Source organism: Vidua chalybeata, chromosome 3 (assembly GCF_026979565.1).
Source record: "Vidua chalybeata isolate OUT-0048 chromosome 3, bVidCha1 merged haplotype, whole genome shotgun sequence".
Taxonomy (NCBI): domain Eukaryota; kingdom Metazoa; phylum Chordata; class Aves; order Passeriformes; family Viduidae; genus Vidua; species Vidua chalybeata.
In genome coordinates, this window is record NC_071532.1 from 110494438 (window position 1) to 110516830 (window position 22393).

Consider the following 22393-nt stretch of genomic DNA (forward strand, 5'->3'; position numbering starts at 1 on the left):
GTTCCTGAGGAGGTAAATGGTGAAGGAATCACAAGCTGAAGCGTGGGGAAGGATATGTGACAGAGCTGAGCCCAAGATTTGGGGCAGAGAGGGAGCTGGAACGGGGAAGTCCTGAAAGTGTCTGTACTGTGGTGGAGAAGCCAGAAGAAGAGGGTGTTGTAGTCAAGTGAAATAAAAAGATGCCTAAAGTGTGCCACTTTTACTGAGTTTTCATCAAATTTTGCACAGCAGGGTGGCTAAGAAGAAATAGTGGTTGTATTTATGCTACTTTCTAAAAAACTTTGGAGAAAACATGATTAGTGTTTTCCATAGTGATCTTTAGTTTCTTTTCCTGATGTCCTGAATTATGAAATCAGAGCATCTGAATCATGAAAAAGCATAGCATAAAACACTGGATAATTAGGCTCTTTTGAATTTTAGATTTAGATTGAATATTAGGAAGGAATTTTTCCCTTTGAGGTGGGGAAACACTGGCAAAGGTTGCCCAGAGAAGCTGTGGCTGCTCCATCCCTGGAAGTGTCCAAGGCCAGGTTGGATGGGGCTTGGAGCAACCTGGGATAGTGGAACCCATGGCAGGGATTGAAATGGGATGGGCTTTAAGGTCCCTTCCAAACCAAACCCTTCTGTGATTCTGTGAAGTTATTTGATCCTTATTGTGATGTTTTCCATGTGTGCAGGAGACACAGAGCCTGCCCCCGTGGTACCTTCTGAATTTCACCCATTTCAACCAGAGTTTTCAGTGCAGATTTTTCAGATCACAAATGGTTACTGGGTCCCTGAAAACAGAGGGGAGAGAAACATCCAATACAGGTCCAATGGAGTAAAAGCTGCCACGTTTGTGAGAGTCCACCAGTGAGTTTACCAGCACACACCAATTATTCCACTTAACAAGGTGGGGATCAGTCACAGGTTGGACTCAGTGATCTCAGAGTCCTTTTCCAACCTAAATGATTCTGTGATTATTTTTCACCAAGTTCATCTCTACTCTGCTCATAGCTCTGTCAATCTCCAATGTCATTCCTATTTTGCAGGTAAATCTTTGGGAGAAATGATGCCATAATCTGATCCCGGGGCTCTTTTTTCCCTCCTGCAGCTGCCGATCCCAGGTCAGACTCCCGGCACTACGGGAGGGGGTGTGCTAGATCTCCACGTGTTCCCTGGATCTATGGGAGCTCCCGTGTTGGCCTGGTTACAGAGGTTTTGTTCGATTGTGTTGGTTTAACTCAGTGGGAGGTTATTTGAGAAGGAAATGAAAGGCTCAGTGAACAGTGAATGCTTGAAGAGGTGTTAAGAGGAAATTCCAGGCGTCTAAGCTTTAGGTTCTTTTGTTTTAGGGGTTTTTTTTTGGGGGGGGGGGGTTTGTTTGTTTGTTTGTTTGTTTGTTTGGTTTTTTTTGCTGCCTTTTCAGACAGCAGGGTTTTGAGCAGTGCAGGAGTAGCTCTGCAAGCACAGAGGAAGAGATAAGTCCTGCAGGAGTGAGAGAATCCCAGGGAAGAGGAGTTTGTGCAGAGAGGACCTGGGAGTCACAACAGCTACGGATAGGAGAGTAGATAAAGGAGACATTTCTTGTGATGAGAGTGGTGAAACACCAAGACTATGGGTGTCCCATCCCTGCAGAAATTCAATGTCGGATTGGATGGAGCCCGGAGGAAGTTTATATCCCTGCCCTTGGCAGGTGGGTTCAACACAGAGATCTTTAAAATTCCCTTCCAACCTAACACATTCCATGATTCTGTGGAGAGTCTTTACCTGCCTCAGGTGCTGCAGAGGATGATTTATGTCAGAACTGTTTGGTAGCAGGACAGGACTTTACAACAGGCAGCCTTGTTCTCACCACTGGGAGAAGTTATTCTATAAATCAGTTTTATCACCAAGAAGGGTTTCTGGAGGCCGAATTCAGCAGGACAGGTCACAGCCTGGGCTGTCACATCCCTGACCTGTGCTGGAGAGGGGAGAACTGCGGGAAGGTGGGGACAGCCAGGTGTGAGTGAGAGCGTTCAGAGGGGTACATAATGCTCTGTGTCACGATGTTAGGGACAAGCTCTTCCCTGGACAGAAATAATTAGGAAGCCTGGTCATCTTAAGTGAAAAAGGAGAGGTTTTGTCCCTTTAGAAACTCTTTTTGTGTCTTTCACTCTGCTTGTATTCTTAACTAGCTGGGCATTGGAACTATTTTGAATGATTTTTCTAGAAGGGAGTACAGAAAAAATCTGATTGTATAAATGGATGAGTGTAAAGTACTACAGAAAAAGAGGACAAGATTGGCTGTTCTGAAATCCAGACTTTCCTGTTTAAAGTGATCATGTCAATTATATCGGAATCCTGATAGCAGTGAAGTAATGAGAGGGAGACTTGATTGCTGAAACAAATGTAATTTTTTCAGCATTAAGATCTGGCCAAAACTTCCATTCTGAGGCAGTGAATTGCATTCTTATTAGAAAACTGTGGTCTTCCCCGTTTTGCTACAGACACACAGACTTGTTACTATGTAGGCCAAGTAGGTGCAACAATATCTCACCTACTTCACACTGATGTGTAATTTCTGTCCAAGTTACAGCAAAGCAGCTGCTTCCAAAACACATAATAATTATGGCTGCTGATTTTTGCATGCTTGGGATCAATATACTGTAAGTAGTGTAAGACTGGTGAGCTCCACTCTTGCTTTAAAAGATTTGAGAAGTGATCTACACAGCGTGGCAGAGGCTGAAAGTGGAAGGCTTTGTTGGAGGCGGTGTTAAAACAAAGTGTTGACATCTTTCTCCACATTTCATGCAGTTCACTTCTCAAAAACAGTCCCTTCTTAATTATCCCTTGGATTTATTCATCTTTCCCAAAGTTTTTTCACACGATTAGTGGAAGGTGGTTGCATGTGCCTATCTCCTGTTCTCAGCAGGATGCTGGATTGCCCTTGCACTGAGCATCCTTCTGTATCCCTCATATAATTCTCCGGTTCTTGAGCATCCCCTGTTTAACATTTCTGCCTGGCTACGTGTGGGTTTTACAATTAATATCACAGCTGAAGTATACTGGGAGATCAGATGATTTATAAAAAGGAGCATAAAAGTCTCATTTCATAAAAATAAATCTTGTGAAACCACGTCTGTAACCTTTAAAGTGAGCAGGATTACCTCTGGAGAGATGGATTCTGTGAAATTACACTGTTAAGAGACAGAGGGGAGTCTCTCTCTTGGCTCCAGGGCACTAAAACTCAGCCCCTGGTCCTGCTATCATCTAACAGAGAACCTGATGGGTCAGGAGTCAGCACATAATTCCAAACCCATGATGTGACAGAGTTGAGCTGGGTTTAGTAGAGGATTGTTTTGCCAGGGACTGAACTGATGGACCCTGAGGGTGGACATTGGTCCAGCATCTCATGACAGCCCTGAAGTGGTGACTTAGAACCCAAGGGAAGCAGCCAGAGGAGAGAGCAGACCCTGGTTCAGCTCTTCCAGTGCTGGTCACACTGAAGAGTCTCCAGAGTGGTTTTGGCAGTGGAGCAGCATCACTTGAGACCAGCCTTCCTTTATTCAGTGTTGGTGTGTCCCATCTGTGCCAGCTGCTGTCTCGGGTCCTGCCCCCAAAGTTCCCAATCTGGGGCAAGCAGGAGTGAACGAGGCCAGGGTACAACGGCGCTGCTTTGTCAGCAGAGCAGATTTGGGTGAGGTTCAGCCACAGCAGCTGTTCCAAGGCACAGCAGGTGGGAAACACCAAACCTTGCATTACTTGAGGAGAGATGTTCTCACTCTGTTCACCCAGGAGCTTATCAGGAGGAACCACAGAATGTCCTGAGCTGAAAGGGACCCACCAGGAGTCCCAACTCCTGGCCCTGCACAGACAACAATCCCCCCCAGTGCCTGAGAGCATTGTCCAAACACTCCTTGAGCTCTGGCAGCCTTGAGGCTCTTTGAAGTTGCACAGGAGAAGTCTCGGTGTGATTTTATGAATCCAAACAGTTGAAAAAGGCTTTGTGCCTTAGCGCAGGAACAAGTCAGGAACAAATTCCTCTGGCTCCTCTTCCAGGCTGCAGGGCAGTTTCTGGTAATTGTTCTCCACAGTGGGAAGTGGAAGGAGTGGACTGGTCCTTTTGCCATCTCCTGAGGGGTTTTTGTCCCTTACAAAGGCAGCACATCTTCCAAGGTGGGCGACTGGTCCAATATTGTAGGATCACAGGCAGGGACACCTTCCACTATCCCAGGTTGCTCCAAGCCCCATCCATCCTGGTCTTGGACACTTCCAGGGATCCAGGGGCAGCCACAGCTTCTTTGGGCAACCTGTGCCAGGGCTTCACCACACTCACAGAAAAAAATTTTTCCTAAAATATCTAATCTAAACCTCCTCCCTTTCAGTTTGCTTATCTGATGGATTAATGCCCCAAGGAAATGCATCAAGTATATGGAGGAGTGTTCCCATATCACCTTGTCCCTGATGTTATTTAAGTGAAGAGTTGATACTAGCAATAGTGGGAGGAGTTTTTAGGCCAAAGTGTTGAAAAGCATTGTTTGTATTGAGATCAGGGAAAATAATTGCAGGAATTTAAATAAATAGTTCCATGAAGAGAGGGAACGACCAGTAGAGCTTTCTAGTCTTGTGTGTTGGTACATTTTCCATTATTCCAGTAAAGTTCCCAGCTCAACCCGACTCACCAGCTGATGTCCAGGTTCTCTTATTACTCTTGGATGGGGGAATTCACAGCTGCATTTCTCCTCAGGAGACAAAAACCAAAGCAAGGCAGTTCTGTGCTGGTGACAGCATGAACATGCTCATTGAAAGCTTCATTTAATGTTTATAAACATCAGGGATGACAGAAATGTTGTAACTTCAGCATTTAGCGATTTTTATTTTTAACAAAAAAAAAAAAAAAAAAAGCAGTTAAGGCACTTTGAGGCTGCTGAAACAGCGAAGCAAACATTTGTAAGTTTGTAGGAAATCTGTGTCACGCTTCTCAAGTCTATAGCTGTGGGTAGGAGGAGAAGTGTCAACTTATCTCCAGGAACTAAAACATCCTGATTGTATCACATAGAATCAACCTCTCAAATTCATTCCTGCGCAGAGAAACCCAGTCACATAAAATCGGCCAGTTTTGAAGAAGGACTTAGAAGCTTTGTGACCACTGGCATTTGTGTCAAGCCAGGGTTATTTACAGGCTGCTGTGGAGGGGTTTAACTAATCACTGGCAGCATTATCCAGTTTTTCATGCTTGGAGAGAAGAACTATCAAAGCCCTGAGTTTTGAAGGGGGTCAAAGAGGTTTTCCACTTTGAGGCATTCTGCTGTGACCTCTGCTAGAAGCACAACAAGGCATTCAATATTTGGCATTTGGCGTTCAATATGCAAAAAAAAACAATATTCAGGAGGTAGAAGCAGAGTCTGGATACAAGAGTGGAGGTTTAAACATTGCCGAGGCATGTTGGGTTTGTGTCAGGAAAGCCAGAACTCACCTCCAGTTGATGCTTGCAAGGGGATGTCAAGAAGAGCAAGATGTTTTTAAAGTCTGTGTGCATGTGGCACTTGGGGACATGGTTTAGTGGTGGGCTTGGCATTGCTGGGGGAATGGTTGAACTTGATAATCTTGGAAGGCTTTTCCAGCCTAAATAATTCCATAATCCTCTAACTTGTGTTGTCGGTGATGAGGAGGCATGAGGAAGACTGATAGGTGATCAGAATCCAATTTATTGTGGGATACAAATGCTTATATACTATTTTAGGGAGGCTAGTAATGTTTCACTACAATAATTGGATTAAAGATCACATAAACAAACTTAAGCATTTTAAACCTCTCTTGCTTGCAGAAGTCTGATGTAGTTTTCTTTTTCTGATAAACCCATCTGATTGAATCTTCTTGCAATCCTCAAAGTTCTGTTAGCTATTGCCAAGGCGTCCTGTTATCAAATCTCTTATGTTAATCAGGTCCAAAGTCCATCATCTGTCTTGTGTTCCCCAACATCCCAACACTGTGTGCCTTGGACTCTGCCATGAGCAAAGAGCAAAGGGGTTTGAGCCACAGAGGAACATCAGCAGTGCATAATGGTGGGGTGAGGGATCACCTGCAGATCCATGAGACCTGATGGGTTCCACTGGATGCTGAGAGGTGGCTGGTGTCAAAGCAAGGCCACTCTGAGAATTCATGGAGATGATGGGAAAATGGCAAATATTGCCCCCGTCTTCCTAAGGCTACAAATCCAAGGAGCTACAGGGCAGCCAGCTCCACTTTGACCCCTGAAGAAATTGTGGGATGAACAATTTGAACAAATTTCTAGGCATATGCAGGGAAAGATGGAGTTCCCCAGGAGCAGAGCCCGACCCCCTCTGGCTGTCCCCCCTTGTCAGGGAGTTGTGCAGAGCCACAAGGTCCCCCCTGAGCCTCCTTTTCTCCAGGCTGAGCCCCTTTCCCAGCTCCCTCAGCCCCTCCTGGTGCTCCAGCCCCTTCCCCAGCTCCATTCCCTTCCCAGAAAAGCCACCAGCATCTCAGGCTCTTTAAACTGGAGCCCAGCCACAAGAGAGAAGTGACCTGACCCCCTTTGTTGGTCATACACAAAATCCCACATCCAGTTTTGTGCCTCATAAGAAGAACTCTGAATCAGAGGGGATTCACCATCAGGCTGACAGCGTGGGGTGTTTGGACACAAAAAACCATTTATGTCTGCTGTAATATATTTCTATTTTCAATAAGATCTTCATTGCTGTGATGAAAAATGAGGTAGATAAGGTGTCTCGGTGTATCATGATGTTGTCATGATTGATGCAAAGCCAGAGCAAGAACTGAGCCCATAGACAATTCTCCGTTCCCAAAATGATCCGAGGGGATTTTCACTGCAGAGTTCAGGCTGAGAACAAGAAGCATGTGTTCTCCCCAAGCAGAGCTGGCTCTGTTGGCAAAACTGCTACCAAACATCTCACAAAACTACGGAGTGGGTTGAACTTCCCAGGTTTTACATTTATAAGGAAAAGCAGTCAAGTATCTTTCTTTTTTTTTTTCCTCACCAGCAACAGATTGCACCGAATCCGAATTAGGTGGCTGCCATCTGCTTTCACGCAGGCTTGGAAAACAGGCCAGCCCTCCTCAGCATGGGTGGGGAGGGTGCTGGGGAGTGTTTACAACTCTGTGTTTACAGGATTTGGGATTAATGTGCTGTTTTCTTTTTCTGAGACAGAGTAAAATTGAATTAGACTTTGAGCTAAACACTGAGTGCCGCTTGCTTTCAGCACCGCAGTGTAATTTAGAAAAATGAGCTGTTCAAATCATTCCCTACAAAAATATTCTGACCTCACCCAATTCAGTTTGGTAGTATCAGCCTGGGATGTGTATTTTGACAATTTTTCTGCTTTCAGTGCACTATAACAGACTCAGGTGATACATTCTGGAGTCTCAGTGGTGAAACAGAACCCCTCAGAATTTTGGGAGAAAAAGGAGAATAAGGTTTTATGGGTCTGTAAGGTTGGATAACTGGTTTTCAGAGTAGGATGTCCATGTCATCATTCCTAGAAGCATTCTAAAACTGTGTGGATGTATCAGTGGAGGACACAGTTTAGTGCTGAACATGGTTGGTGGTTGGACATGGTGATCTCAGAGGTGTTTTCCAGCCAGGCTCTGTGATTCTGTGATTTTATAATTCTGTGACTCAGACATCCCAGAGTCAATAAATCACAGGGTTACTTGACCTGGTTCCCCTGTCAGGGCAGGTTGTGTCTGAGCCATGCAGGTACATCTTCCAATTTTAGTCATGTTTGTTTAAAAAAGTGACAGCATGGAAAAATGATATTAGCACTGAAGTCAGGGTTAGCCAGGTCCTGGAGCAAACACTTTTGGGAACACACCAGGGCTTGTACCAGGCTTCTCCTGCCCTGGTGTCCTACATCCCTGGCAGCCCCTCATTCTTAGGCTTCTGGGGGTGACACTGCGCTACCAGGGGTGGATTTTTGAGTGGTGAGTCCCCTCAGTGCAGACAGCTGAAGGTATCATTCTGTGTGCAGAGCGCTTTGGGAAGCCAAGGGAAAAACAGGCCTGAATTCCAGCGGTGTGACCCCCAATGGATAAGGATACTCCTGTAAGGAGCAGTTCCCTACCTGGTTATTCCACTTGACTTGGCTGATTTAACCAATTTCCCCTGATTTCACACACAGGGGCTTGGCTTAAACTTTTCTCAGCTGTGGGGATGAATCAAAGAGCTCCATGGCAGCAGGTGGGCTGGAGAGAGATTTTGATACCAGCAAAGGTACAGAAACAGTAAAAGAAATTTTTGGATTGTTCATTTATTGGGCATTTCCGTGTCTGGGTTTAGTGTCTGATGTGACACTACAGTTCCCAGGTGCTGTTCAGAGGAGAGCTGAGCAGCTCCAGCACACACAAAAGCAGCATTTGCACAAGGCATGAGAATATAAAACATCTGTACTTGGATTTGCTTTACTTTTTAACTTGAAATCTTCAGCTGGATCGACCTTTCCACTACAGCTCATTTACGCTGCTGCTGGAGGAGTATAATTTATTCTCATATTTGCACTGCCAAGGTGGTTTTAAGTGGGAAGTGAGATTCAGACCTTCAATTTTCTGGTGGTTTCTTAGTGTTTTGATGACAGATGAACAGCTGGGTGCAGTAGCCTTTAACCAAGCCCCGGAGTATCCCTTCATTGCTGTTAATTCTCAGCAGAGCCTGCAAGACCTGTTGCAAGTAATGGGAGGATAAAACAAAGCAAAGCTCGCTGTGTCTCAGAGCTGCTTTGTTCCTTCATTTGATAATTATCGTTTTGGTTTTAATTATTTAAACTGTTGTATTCTGCGTTTGTCACCCTGGGACAGCTCAGGAACAGAGGGATTCCTGCTCAGAACACACTCAGATTTACTCGTGTGACCTTTGGACATGGAGCGGGGTTGATAAATCTCTGCTGACAAGCAGAGAGGCATCACCACTTGGAATTTGCAAATGTGGAACAGCAGCAATTAGGGAAGAGTGAGTTTGTGTTGCCAGAGCTGTGAATTTATTTAAGGAAAGATGAATTCGGTGTGAGGTGTTGATGAAGAACGTTTTGTTTTTGCCCAGCTCCTGAAAAGCACTTTTTAATAAATTGCTGATCTTTGGAGACCTGTAAGAAATACCACGGATTGCCTTTATCAGCCTATAATGTGCTTTCATCACACCAGAGAAGGATGTGAGAGTGATGCTAAGTTGGTCCCTGGAGAAAGGCAGGAGACACCGCTGACGGCTCCGGAGTTACGGCTGCAGCGACTCTGCGTTGAAATGGAGCTTAAATTTCCTCGTTAGCACAAATATCTCTCTAACCTTATCACCAAAATGCTGCTGCTCACTTCTCACACACAGAATTACTCTTCTGTAATGCTACAAGTAATTTACCTCAGTAATACTGAGTCAAAAACAACTCCTGTCTGAGCTGTTAATGATTTATTGCTTCTTGAGGCTCTTAAGACTGAAATAGCTTTTCCAGCCTTGAAACTCTAAAATGCCTAAATATTATACTCTGCATTTACTACGAGGCAAAATCTGTGTGTATTTGATGGCATTGAGATAATCAAGATGAGATGCTGGATGGCCATTTTGCAAACATTTTCTGAGAATAACATCAAAAAGTAACCAGATGTTAAAAGTGTTGTAACCCTGCTGTATTTCTTGGAATCACAGAATGGTTTGGGTTGGAAGGAACCATAAAGCTTATTTTGTTCCAGCCTCCTGCCATGGGCAGGGACACCTTCCACTATCCCAGATTGTTCCAGCCCCTGCCAGCACATCCTGTGCTTTGCCCACCTGTGACCTGCCAGCTCAGGGGTTCACCACTGTGCACAGGTATTTTATTTTAACATTTTAGTTTCTATGGCTGAATGGAGCTGAACTGGAGTTTGCCTCTGGGGGCAGTTTGTTCCCCTGCTCCTTCCAGTGCACAGCTTAGTGGGGTTTAAAAGCTGCTGACATTGTTTCAAGGGCTGATTTTAGGGCCTTTCCTAAGCGCAGCAGAAGGAGGAGAATGTTGGAAAGCAGGGGAATGGAAGGGTTGCTGTGGCTCCAGGCTGGAGGAAAGGGTGCTCCACTGCTGGAGAATAATACTCTCATTTTGAGATGCTTCTCCTGCTCCTCCTGCAAAGGCACTCCAGCCCACTCCAGCAGCACTCCAGCTGTCAGCATGAGGGGTATTGCTGGGAGAAAAACGGGAGAAGCTTTGTAACTGGGCTGGGGGCAAAAGTCATAGAATCAGAGAATGGTTTGGGTTGGAAGGGACCTTAGAGATCATCACATTCCAACCCCCTGTGATCAGCAGGGCCCACCTTCTACCATCCCAGGTTGCTCCAAGCCCTGTCCAACCTGGCCTTGGACACTTCCAGGGATCCAGGGGCAGCCACAACTTCTCTGGGAAACCTGTGCCAGGGCCTCCTCACCCTCACAGCCAAATATTCCTTCCCAATATCAAACTCTGCCCTCTTTCAGCTTAAAACCATTCCCCCTTGTCCTGTTCCTTCAGGCCCTTGTCCCAAGTCCCTCTCCACCTCTCCTGGAGCCCCTTTAGGCACTGGAAGGAGCTCTGAGGTCTCCCTGGATCCTTCTCCAGGGGAACAGCCCCAGCTCTCCCAGCCTGTCTCTGGCACAGAGGAGCTCCAGCCCTCTGAAGTGACTTGCTTAAATGGTCACGGAAACACCCAGGATGCTGGCGGGGAGGATGAATAGCAGGACTTTTTGGGAAAATTGCAGGAAAGCCACAGAGGAGCTTATTCCCATGTGGATTCACCGCAGCAGGGATTTGTTTTTTCCGCCTAGGTGTAAAAGCAGGAGGTGTGTGAGCACTCATCATTTAGGTGAGTGCATTACAAACACTCCCCTAACTTAGCACATGCTAAAATAGCCCGAGGTTAAACACATGGTATTGCTGAGAGTCTTTATGTTTGAGCACACTGCAAAAGCAGTGGGTTCTCTTGTTGAAGAGCCTGAACAAAGGAGGGCAGTTATGGGCTCAGAGTCGCTCCAAGCAGCGAACAAAAATACCTTGGAGTAGCAGTGAATGGAAAAGGAGGGCAAGTGCTCTGCCTTTGTGGTCTGGAGCCCTGTCCTCACGAGGTCGAGGTCGTGTCAGGCAAGAGCTGCTGGTGCAGGAAGGCGCCTCAGGTAGAGCTTTTTAGAAGGGCACAATGTGGAAAAGGAGCGAGGAGAATGATTCACCCGGCTCTGCCTGGCAAGCAGGACCAGGGCCTCGATGTAAGGACAGAGGCAGGTTTGGGTTTGACTTTGGCAGCCACAAAAAGGTAAAACAACATCTGGCTCTGGAGGTCCAAGCCAGCGTGCCTGAGTGTGACCTCACTCCTCATCCCACAGCACACAGACTCTGCTTGTGTTCTCATGGGGGATTTCCCTGCATCCCACACAGAACTTGAATATTCTGAGACCCTGGACCGCTTCCATCCCTTGGCATCGTAACATTGCAGCAAGCACCAATTTTCTTGTTTTTCTCCCGTGCAATTGAAGAGTCGAAATCTGTGATGAATATATTAGCATTCATTGAATTATAGAACAGATATTTAGCATTTTTCCTGAAGGATCCTAAAATGCTTTGCAGACACTTTCATGTATCACTACACAAATGCAGCTGCTTTTGCTTCATGCTTAGATTTAATTCGAGATGAAGGGAGAGAATTTGCTCTGTTATATCACAGAATCACAGAATGGTTTGGGTTGGAAGGGACCTTAAAGCTCATCTCATTCCAACCCCTGCCATAGCCAGGGAACTTTCTACTATCCCAGGTTGCTCCAAGCCTTGTCCAGCCTGGCCTTGAATACTTCCAGGGATCCAGGGGCAGCCACAGCTTCTCTGGGCACCCATACCAGGGCCTCCCCATCCTCACAAGGAAATATTTTTTCCTAATGTCCCATATAAATCTACACTCTGCACAGTGTTTTTTACAGGAGGACACATGATGAGTTAGAGCAGATAATTTTGTTGCTTGAGCCCAGGCTGCAAGTGTATCCAGTGCTCCTCTTACACTTCTGGTGGCCTCAGACTGAGAGGTGACATCTCATGAGCTTTGCTGTATCAGCAGTCTGGCTGCACCATTGGAATTTGGAGGTGCAACAATGGGTCCTTGTATCTTTTTTGAACCAGCTGAGTGCCCCACGATGCATTGCTGTGGGTTTGCAGCCTCCTTTTCTCCTGAAATGAAAAACCCTCCAAATATTCAGAGTGAAAAGTGATAAAATATTTATCTACTCAGAGGCTAGTTAAGGCGGGAAAATTGGGTGTGGGTGCTTCCTCCTCTCTCAAAGCTCTGTTTCAGTCCTGAGCCAAGATTCATTTCCATGGGAAGTGCCCTGGGCTCTTCCCTCGTGGATACTGGGGGTGTGAAGAGTCCCTGTAGCTCAGTTCTCCTGGAAAGCAGCTCCTGCCTTCCTTCACCTCTTCCCAGGGATGGCTTTGCCCACTGCTGCTCCTGTTGCCCCAGCCCTGAGCAGGGATTGTTAATCAAGGCCATAATCAGCCTCTTGCAGGTCTTTTGTTTCCCAGACTGGTGGTTTCCTGTGATTTTTTTCCTGTCTCTAGCAAAGCTGCATCCATTTGAAAGTTCCTGTTCCATCTTCCCCTTTCTTTAAGATGTATTTGTGCATTTTTTTTCTCTTTTCTAATCAAAGCAATCTCCAAGCCCTGCCAGGATCAGGATTTCTCTAGGTGATTTCAAATGCACTGAGAGAAAGATTTGGACCTGAAGATACCTAACTTGTAAAATGTACTCAGTGGAAACCCGTCAGATTCAAAAGCTGCTTACAATGTCCATATTGGATGTTAAAGAGGCTGGATTCCAGGCTGGAAAGGGTCAAACATCACTTCTAGAGGCTTGGAGTGGCTGAAATTGCTCTCTTAGTCCACAAACATCAGGAGGGTGGCAGTATCTGGAAGCCCGGCATGGATTGCCCAAAGAAGCTGTGGCTGCCCTGGATCCCTGGAAGTGTCCAAGGCCAGGTTGGATGGGGCTTGGGACAACCTGGGACAGTGGAAGGTGTCCCTGTCCATGGCAGGAGGTGGCACTGGATGATCTTTAAGGTCTCTTCCAACCCAAGCCATTCTGTCATGCCACGATTGGTGACAGAGTAAGGTCCTGGCTGCAGTTAAAGGTGGCTGAGACTTCAAAATAACCAGAGGCAGAAGGGGAAAATTGAAGTTTGTGATACCCCAGGAGGTTTGGGATAACACTTTAGTTTCCTGATTGATGCCATGTCTCCTGCAGCACCTATGGAATGGTAACAGAGGTGTCCAGGGAGGAGAAGGCCATAAAGGAACTGGAGCATGATGCCACCACCTTGGAGCTGCTCCACCTCTAGGCAAATCATTTACTAATTTTTAGCTTCAAATGTCACTTACTTTGCAGCATGCTGCACTTCATGAAAGCTGCTGTTGAGCAATCCCAGTTTTCTTCACAGCTCCCAAATTTTGTAAACACTGTCACTACAAAAGGCAAAGCTACTGGGAAGGTTTATTCCCAAAGTCACTGTGGGAGTTAATTAGCATTTAAGGACTTGGATTCACTTCATTTGGGCTGATCTTGTCCGTGTGTGAGTCAGGGGGACAGATCCTGATGGGGTGGTCCTGATTTGTCCCTTGAGAGCAGAAATGCTGCTTCAATGTCCTGTGCCTTGGATATGGTGACTTTCAAGAGGGGTTTAAGTGTTCACAGCCCTCACTGAGCTTTTCTGGGAACAGTTTGGACACTTTCATGTCACCATTTCATTGAAGAGCACTGTAGTTATTAAGATCCAGATCAGACACCTAAAGGAAGCGCTGCTTTGAGGCTGGAATTTGTGTATTGGAGACAGATGGGTGAACTGCTGAAGATAATCAGAGGTCAGCTGGTTAAGCCTTATTTTTTGAGCAGCCTTGTCGGGGTTAGGATGTGCTTTCTTAAAGCGTATTTACTGCATAATCTGTGCAGATGAGTGTAAGAGAGCCTTTGAAGGAATTAGTGAAATTCAGCTGAGACTGCTTTGCATTCAGGCAGTAAAGAGCTGCTGAAAAACCCAAATGGCTGAGGGATCCTCCTCTGGTGACCCTAAAAACACATTTAAACCTTCTTTTCCACCTGCCAGCCTGATCTGTGACCTCACCATGGCCTGACAAAGCGGAGTTCTCATGAAATGTACTCCAGCTTTTAAAAGGGGGTAGTTAAGATCACTTTTGCTCCAGAAGAATGATAGAAAAATGCTGACACTCCTCATTTTTGAAGGAAAAATCCATATGCCACAGCCTTGTGTGAACAAATGTGGTGTCTGGGCCGGATGGACAGAGTTAGCTGGGCAGTGATGAGTCTGCTCACAGGAAGAACCTGCATCAAAATGTGAAGTGATGGAAGCTGGAGTAATCAGGCTGGAAAAATAGCTATTTATTGGGAGTGTTCCCGCAGCTAATGCTGGGATCATGATCCTCTTAATGTGCCCGTGCCATGGTGTGCAGTGTCCCAGCAGGGCAGCACTTACAGTCTGTCTGTCTGTCTGTCTGGAAAATCCTGTGGCATCTGTGACAGAGCCACAGAGGTGCTGATTTACTCCTTACCTCTGCTGGGTAGGAGCAAATGGCAAATTAATTGGGGCTTGATGCAGTAGCTGGTGCTGCACTGACAAGAATCTTCCTTCAGGAGAAGGTTTCAGGTTTTTAGGTGTCAGGACAGACGTAGAAGGAGCAATTTCAGCAGCTGCTGGCGCATCTGAGGCTTTCTCTACTCTCTGAGGTGATGTGGAAAAGGTTTTTTTTTTTATTCTTCAGCCATGGAATAATCATAAAACTTAGAGAAGAATTTAAGCCATCCTGATGCACTTTGGGACAGCTGTGTGGATCTGTGCAGGGGGTTGAATCGTGTCCTGAAGAAAGCAAATGGACAGGAAGGATTTAACTCGGCTTTCTTCTAAAAGTGGTGCTGCCAGAGGTGCTCAGAAGTGGCAGATGCAGCAGGATCTGATAAAAGCAGGCAGACCTGCACAGCAGCTGTCCCGTGGCTCAGGGTGAGGCTGCACAGTTGTCCCCATTGCTGATTCCACAGCAAATCTGACAGTCCTGCTGCTGTTTATTTTCCCCATATAAAAACATAAAATATCCCATGTAGACAGGCTGGGAGCATTGGGGGTGTTCAGCCTGGAAAGAGTAAAATCCAAGGAGACCTCAGAGCCCCTTCCAGTGCCTAAAGGAGCTTCAAGAGAGCTGGAGAGGGACTTGGGACAAGGGATGGAGGGACAGGATAAGGGGGAATGGCTTAAACTGAAAGAGAATAGGTTTACATTAGCAATTTTAGAAAGGAATTCTTCCTGTGAAGGTGGGGAGGCCCTGGCACAGGTTGCCCAGAGAAGCTGTGGCTGCTCCTGGATCCCTGGAAGTGCCCAAGGGCGGGCTGGATGGGGCTTGGAGCAACCTGGGATAGGGGAAGGTGTCCCTGCCCATGGTGGGGGTTTGGATGGTCTTTAAGGCCCCTTCCTATTCAATCCATTCTGTGACTCCCGATGTGACAGGAGTGCTGTGGGCACCACTTCATTAACATTCACATCTGGTTTGACTTCCAAGAGTGGTGAGCCCTCCCAGAAAGCTTCTGGAAGCAGAAGCAGAGACTTTGTGCCCAGCCAGAGGAAGATGGAGCACTCTGCACCCATCATCTCTACACCTTGGCTCAGGGTTTCTGGACCATTCGTGGCCCTGGTTGTTTTTCCCTGCTGCCAGGTTTAAACTCCAGCCTGTGCATGGAGTTACAAGGTCAGGAGGAAACCAGAGCTGCCAGCAGGACTCAAACAGATTTTAACCATGGCTCCTCCAACCTCAGAGCATTGTCCTGTTGCTGGAGGTGTGTTCCTGTTTTCCCTGACATCCTCCACTGCTGGCTTGTTCCAGGGACATGTTTGCAGGGCATTCCTGTTCTAATAGGGCATCCTGAAGAGCTGTGTGTCTCTCAGTGTTCTCAGGACAGATTTTCTTATTCTGAATCATCGTAATATGAGTGACCAAAAAAACGACACAAACCCTAAGTGCTGGTTTGTGTTTACCATTTGTTATCCTGAAATTCCTTGCTGGGATACTGCTGCTGGATCCTGCTCTGAAAAATGCTCTAATATGGACAGTGAGCAGCTAATTTTGTCCTTTGTAGATTCAATTTAGACTTTCAAAGGGCTCTCCCCTTACCTCACGAGTTTAGGGGAAGCTCTGTTGATGAGTGTTAGCCTATTTTTGCTGTCATTGTTCCCAACTCAGGTTTATCAGCAATCTTTCCCAGATTTTCATTAAAAGCACCAATGCCCTAGTGTATAATACTGAAGTTAAATCCAGCTGTATTCATGTCTTATCTGATTTCTCATGCACAATTTTTGGTACCTATAAGAGATCAGGAGGACAACCTCCCTCTAAAAGGAGTGTTCATGCCATGAGAAGAAATAGGAGTACGGATTACACTTAAAATTTTACTTCTGAAGCACCAATCTGTGTTCATGGAATTGGTCTGTTACTGCTCCCCAAGGCACACTGTGAACTTGTAATGGAGCCACTGGACATAAATAAATGCTTTAAGCAGTTTAACTGGAAGTGTGGATCCTCACCTTTTCCCCTTTCCCTCCTCTGTCTCCATTCCTGCCTCCTGCCTGGCACTGCAGTGATTTGAAGGGGTTTGTATCTTATTTCCACGTGGCTGTCTTGGAGATCTTTTCGACCAACTTCCCTCTGGACTCTCTACAAACACTAAAAGATGTTTGAAATTACTCAACCTCAACAGTGCTTGAAATTGAGCCATGTTCTGTTGTGTCAACAAAGTGCTGCAAGTGCTGATTGTAGAGGCCGGAATAAAGATTTCCAGCTCTGGTGCTGCTGCCCACAAAATTCCCTTATTAAGTGATGTTTCCCCACCTGGGAGCTCAGATGTACTGCTCTGGTTGCTTATTTGTCCATCTTCCTTTATTTTATTTAGATTCTGTAATCAATGAACAAGTTGAAACAGTTCTGCTGCAAGGCTTCCACCTCTGCCATGGGCAAGGACACCTTCCACTATCCCAGGTTGCTCCAAGCCCCAATGTCCTACCCAGCCTTGGGCACTTCCAGGGATCCAGGAGCAGCCACAGCTTCTCTGGCCAACCTGTGCCAGGGCCTCCCCACCCTCACAGGGGAGAATTTCCTCCTAATGTCCCATCTAAATCCCTCCTCCTTCTCCCACTTTGTCCCATCCCTTATCAGCCCATGTAAAAAGTCATTCTCTCATTTCTTCCCTGCTTGTTTTCCTTTGTGTGTTTGAATCTACTCAGAAGTTTTTTGGGGAAGAATTAAGAGCTTTGTGGGTTATTGAAAATTTGTGCTATTCCTTGGAATCTGAATAATTTCACAGTGCCCTACTTGGCTGTGCTGTTTTTTATTAGAGCTGAATGTTTCAGAGGTGGAAGAGAATTTCCTCTTCTTCACACTTGTGTTCCCCATGAAATACATGGAAAAGGAGCAGTGAAGTGTAATTTGTCCAGTTTTGGTCTCAGATGGTATCTTCTCTGAGCAGCCTCTGCTCTGGAGCCAGGCTGGGAGAGCTGGGAATGTCCAGCCTGGAGAAAAAAAAGGTCCAGGAAGACTTCAGAGCCCCTTCCAGAGCCTAAAGGGGTTCCAGGAGATCTGGAGAGGGACTTGGGACAAAGGATGGAGGGAACAGGACACAGGGAATGATTTCCCATTGCCAGAGGGCAGGGATAGATGCGATATTGGCAAGGAATTCTTGGCTGTGAGGGTGGGGAGGCCCTGGCACAGGGTGCCCAGAGAAGCTGTGGCTGCCCCTGGATCCCTGGACGTGTCCAAAGCCAGGTTGGACAAGGCTTGGAGCAGCAGTGTTTGTTGAGTGGATTCCCTTCCCTTGGCAGGGGCTTGGAGATGATATCTAAGTTCCCTTCCATCCCAGACCATTCTGTGTTCCTGGTGTCAAATGGAAAACGTTTCTTTTGGGAACGCTGCGTTTCAGTGGGTGCAGCACAGTCTCTGGGTCTTTTCTGGCTCAAGGTTTCCTCGTTCCCACAGTAGCTTTGATATTTTGCAGTAAATCCCTGGTCACAGCCCACTGTCACCTGGTGTCTGAGGGCATCCTTTAAGCAGAGCTGAGGATTGAGTTTATTTTTCAGTTCAGAGAGTGTCTCTGCACTTGGTGAGCAATGGGCTCTGCTGGTGCTGGATCAGACATTGAAAAAAATTATTTCTCTGTTGGTCCCACCTGACAGTGAAAGCAGCAGATTTCCCTCGGTGTCTGAGGTCAAAATAAGCAAAATATTTCAAGGGCTCATGATTCCACAGTCAAGTCCTATGATAGCATTGGAGCTGCAGATTCCTTAGGGGGAGGTTTTGTTGTCTTCCAGTGGGGATATCCCAGGAGCAGTGCTGTGAGTGCCAGACCTAACAAAGCCTGGTGTCCTGGGGTTTCTGTCTCACAGTCAGCTGCTCTGGGACCCAGGGGGGAATCTGAGAGAATTAGGGGAAGGTTTGTGTGCCTTTTAAAGGGCTTTCTCTTCTGTGCAGATCCTTTGGTGCCTGAGAAGGGAGAGGTTTACACTTTCTTTTTCCCCCAAGGATGAGCATAGAGGAGGATCCACCACCCCCATTCATCATCAGGGTGAACTTTTGAGGGATTTTGGGCCTTTTTTTTTCCCACGGGAATTTGGGGCCTAGAGAGGAAGTCCTGTGAGGAGCAGCTGAAGGAACTGGGGGGCTCAGCCTGGAGAAAAGGAGGCTTAGGGGGATCTTCTTGCAGATGGAGGAGATTCCCCCAAAGGTTCCTGTTTCTCCTAACACTTTGTTGAGAGAGGAGATAGAGTGGAAATCCCAGAGGATGTGTGGGTATGGGAAGCTGAATGAAAGGGGTACCTAAGGAGGACTGAAAAAATGTGGGTTTCAAGTGAGAACGTGGGAAGGGATGCTGGCTTGGCTTTGTGAGGAGGTTGTAAGACTTAAATTTGAGTTCCCTGAAGATGTTTGAGGCTAAAATAATAAGGGAAAAGAACAGCATGGCAAATACCTGATAGCATTGGCTTCTGAGCACATGCCCAGTGTCCCAGGGGGGATGATTCCTGCTGCAATGGGGGAAGTTTGCTAAAGCTTGGGAAACAGTAAAAAAAATCCATTTAAATGTTTGTTGTAGGACAGCAAGACTCGCTCCTCCAACATTTGCAGGGATTCAGGAGAAACTTCCAAATCCAGCTTTGAAGAGTCACTAGAAGTATTTAGGAGAGCAAGTCACAGACCCCTGGAAGTTTGGGCCTATAAAATGTTGCCTGTGCTCCAGCCTCCTCATGGAGATCCCTATAGGGGTTTGTGTGCATCCCTGCCTATTTTGAAAATTATCCACATTTTTTATGTGACTGTCACTGTCTGAAAACAAGATGTAAAGAGCTTGAGGAGCTTAGGTACCTTTTGCCATGTGACAGTGTCCTTCCTGGTATGTGAAGATCATGGAATCACAGAATATCCTGAGTTCAGAGGGATCCATCAGCATCATTGATCCAACCCCTGGCCCTGCACAGACAGCCCAACAATCCCACTCTGTGCATTCCTGAGAGCGTTGTCCAAGCTCTCCTGGAGCTCTGGCAGACTTGGGGCTGTGCCCATTCCCTGTGGAGCTGTTCCAGTGTCCAGCCTCCCTCTGGGGGGAGAAAAGAAGCTCGTGGTACCCACAGCTGTAACTTTGTGGTTTCCAAAGAGCTTTGAACACTCCCAGCAGCTGAGTTCCCTCCCTCCCTGTGCCATCCCTGCTTGGAACGTGGCATTCATCTGAAGTATTCATTAAGATGGGGAATTATTTGCATATTATTAGCATTATTACATGGAAATAAAGCTGCTGCTGGTTCTTCCCTCCCTCTATGTATCTTTCATCACCCGCCTTTATAAGGCTCTGAATCCTGTTTGTTGTGTGACAAACTGGGCTGATAAATCTCGTTACTCACTTCAATGGCTGGGAGACTCACTGCACATTACTGAATTTGGTAAATTATGTAAGAAATGCATAATTAAAATGAAACCCAGAGCCTCTCATGGAACCTCAGAAAATGCCGTTCATTATGAATTATAGAGAAACCTACACGGGTATTAAAATTTAAGCCTAATTATTTGGATTTATTTTCAATCAATATTTAATACATTACCTATAAGTTCCTGCAGACCCACAGCAAATCTGTTGTTGTGGCTTTGCTGGAAAGCACGGAAAGTGTCTGTGTGTGTGTAGAGTGAGGTGTTTGTTTTCATGGGGCTTCATAGCTTAATATTTGATTACAGAAAGGAAAACTCCCCTGAGCATGGTGCGCTCAAAACTTTTTTCAGCCACAGGAAGTGTCTGCGAGGAGTTGGGTTATGTCCAAGTCTTTCCCCACTTGATCATCTTCAAATATTTCCCAGAGAAGCTGTGGCTGCCCTGGATCCCTGGAAGTGTCCAAGGCCACGCTGGATGGGATTTGGAACAACGTGGGATTATGGAATGTGTCCCTGCCCGTGGCAGGGAGTTGGAACAAAATGACCTTTAAGATCCCTTCCAATCCAAACCATTCTGTGATTTGTGGTTTACTGGAGTAGAATCACAATAACAGGAAATAATTTACTCAAATAAAGCACTGCTTGGTTGCTCGCTCATCAAATTGGTATTAAAATAAACTGAAAATCTTTCCCCCGATGAATTTCTGCCCTCCTGTTTCTTACTTCAAGGTGGCTGCTGTCAGGTTTAAACTTGAGATGTGCTAAAAACTTCTCTCTGTGCCTAAAACGGGTTTTAGAGATATTTTCCTTGGAAGGAGAAGCAATGTTTTTCAGGCAAACAGCCTGCAAGTTTAATTTTGAAAGGTTTGTCTCTTAAGTAGCAAATTGAATAGAAGGGATTTGATTCCTCTAAATCCCCGATTCTAGAGAAAGCAGCTTGAGATCTCAGTAAGAGAATTAACACGTGGGTTAAACTTACAATAAGAAGCAGGACTTGGAAAATGCCTATTCAGATGTCGTTAAGGGAATAATAGGATTAGTTCTTGTCGTGTCAGTGTGGATTCCTCAAACTGGGGGCTGTGCTGACACACAGCCGGCTGTGTCGCTGGTCTGACTGTGAAATTGGGGACAATGACAATAAAGATGACTTTTCTTGGAGGCAAATTCCTTTGAATATTTAAGCCAGTGCTTGTGTACACAGGGAAGGTAATTTGGGATGACAAAGGAGCCCCTAGTAATCCCCCTCCCTCCTCAGATGTGCTGTTTGTGGCTGAGGTGATGGTAATTGCAGCTGGGTAAGTGGTGAAAGAAGTCAGGACTACACCGTGGCAGCGTGTTTTCAGTTCCTGTAAGCAGATTTCTGTTAATTTCTATCATCCATTGCAAACACAATGTGGTTTCTTACCTGTTATTTTCATCCCTTTATTCCAATGTATATATGTTTTAATGTGTATACATTATACACATCATTTAAGATAAATCATTTTTGTTCTTTGTTTATATTTATTTGTTTGTTTTCACCGTTCATGACAACTCAGAATCCTGCAAAAAAACATTGTTTTTGTTTTCTTTTGTTTTCCATTCCATAATCATCCATGTGTGTCTTTGTTTTTAGCTTAAACCAAAGGGAACGAAGCACTAAGGCAGAATTGGGGTTATTTTGACATCACCTGATTCCATCATAGAAGGAGCTGTAGGAGACCAGCGCTCTGGAAAACTTCCAACAAAATGGTAATGAGACCAAGAAAAGCTTCTGTTGAGCTGTCATTTTCTGTTCTTGTCTTCAGACATAACTTCTGCTGCTTTGCAAAGCTTCTCTTTCCTTTTCCATGGAGTTTCCACTTGCAAATAGTCCTGGGTATCCCGTAATTCCCCCCAAAAGTGCTTTGGGAGCAGAGGGGAGTTTAGGCAGCATTGTACAAAGCCAAAAATTGCATGAGAAGTTGTGGCTGTCCCTGCAAGTGTCCAAGGCCAGGCTGGATGGGGCTTGGAGCAGCTTGGGATAATGGAAGGTGTCCCTGCCCATGGCAGGGGTGGAATTGGATGAGCTTTAAAGTCCCTTCCCACCCAAACCATTCCCTGATTCTATAATTTTGTGATTCTATGATTCCGTAACTAAATGAAATAAAGTTTTGTGTTGACAGGTAATTGGCAAATGTACTAAATTTCTCAGTTAATTATCACTAGAAAATTCATATGTAATACTATAATAATACCATAATATCATAATACCACCAGTGGAGGAAAAAACAAGGTGGGCACATGTCAGGCTGATATTTCCTTTCCTGTATCAGAGCATTCTCAAGCACCCCTCAAGCTGGAACTTAAGCAAGCCAAACAGCTTTACAGCTTGGACTCTGACAGAGAGTATTTGCTGTGTTTTGGCAGAGGATTTATTTAGGGGGTGTGTATAAAGCTTGGAGAGAACTCTCTGCACATTTTGCAGTGGCAGCTGCTGACGTTGCCTC

General features: G+C 45.8%; 1 protein-coding gene across 2 annotated transcripts in view; it reads left to right on the forward strand.

Annotated features, from left to right (window-relative positions):
- XKR6 (XK related 6) overlaps positions 1–22393 on the forward strand; it is a 165236-nt gene that overhangs the window by 26442 nt on the left and 116401 nt on the right. The window contains exon 2 of one of the 2 annotated variants that reach the window (XR_008429741.1): positions 21541–21656. The exons of the other annotated variant lie outside the window; for it this stretch is intronic. The gene's annotated coding sequence lies outside the window, so the exon portion shown is untranslated. The remainder of the gene's footprint in view (positions 1–21540; positions 21657–22393) is intronic. 2 annotated transcript variants of the gene reach the window in all.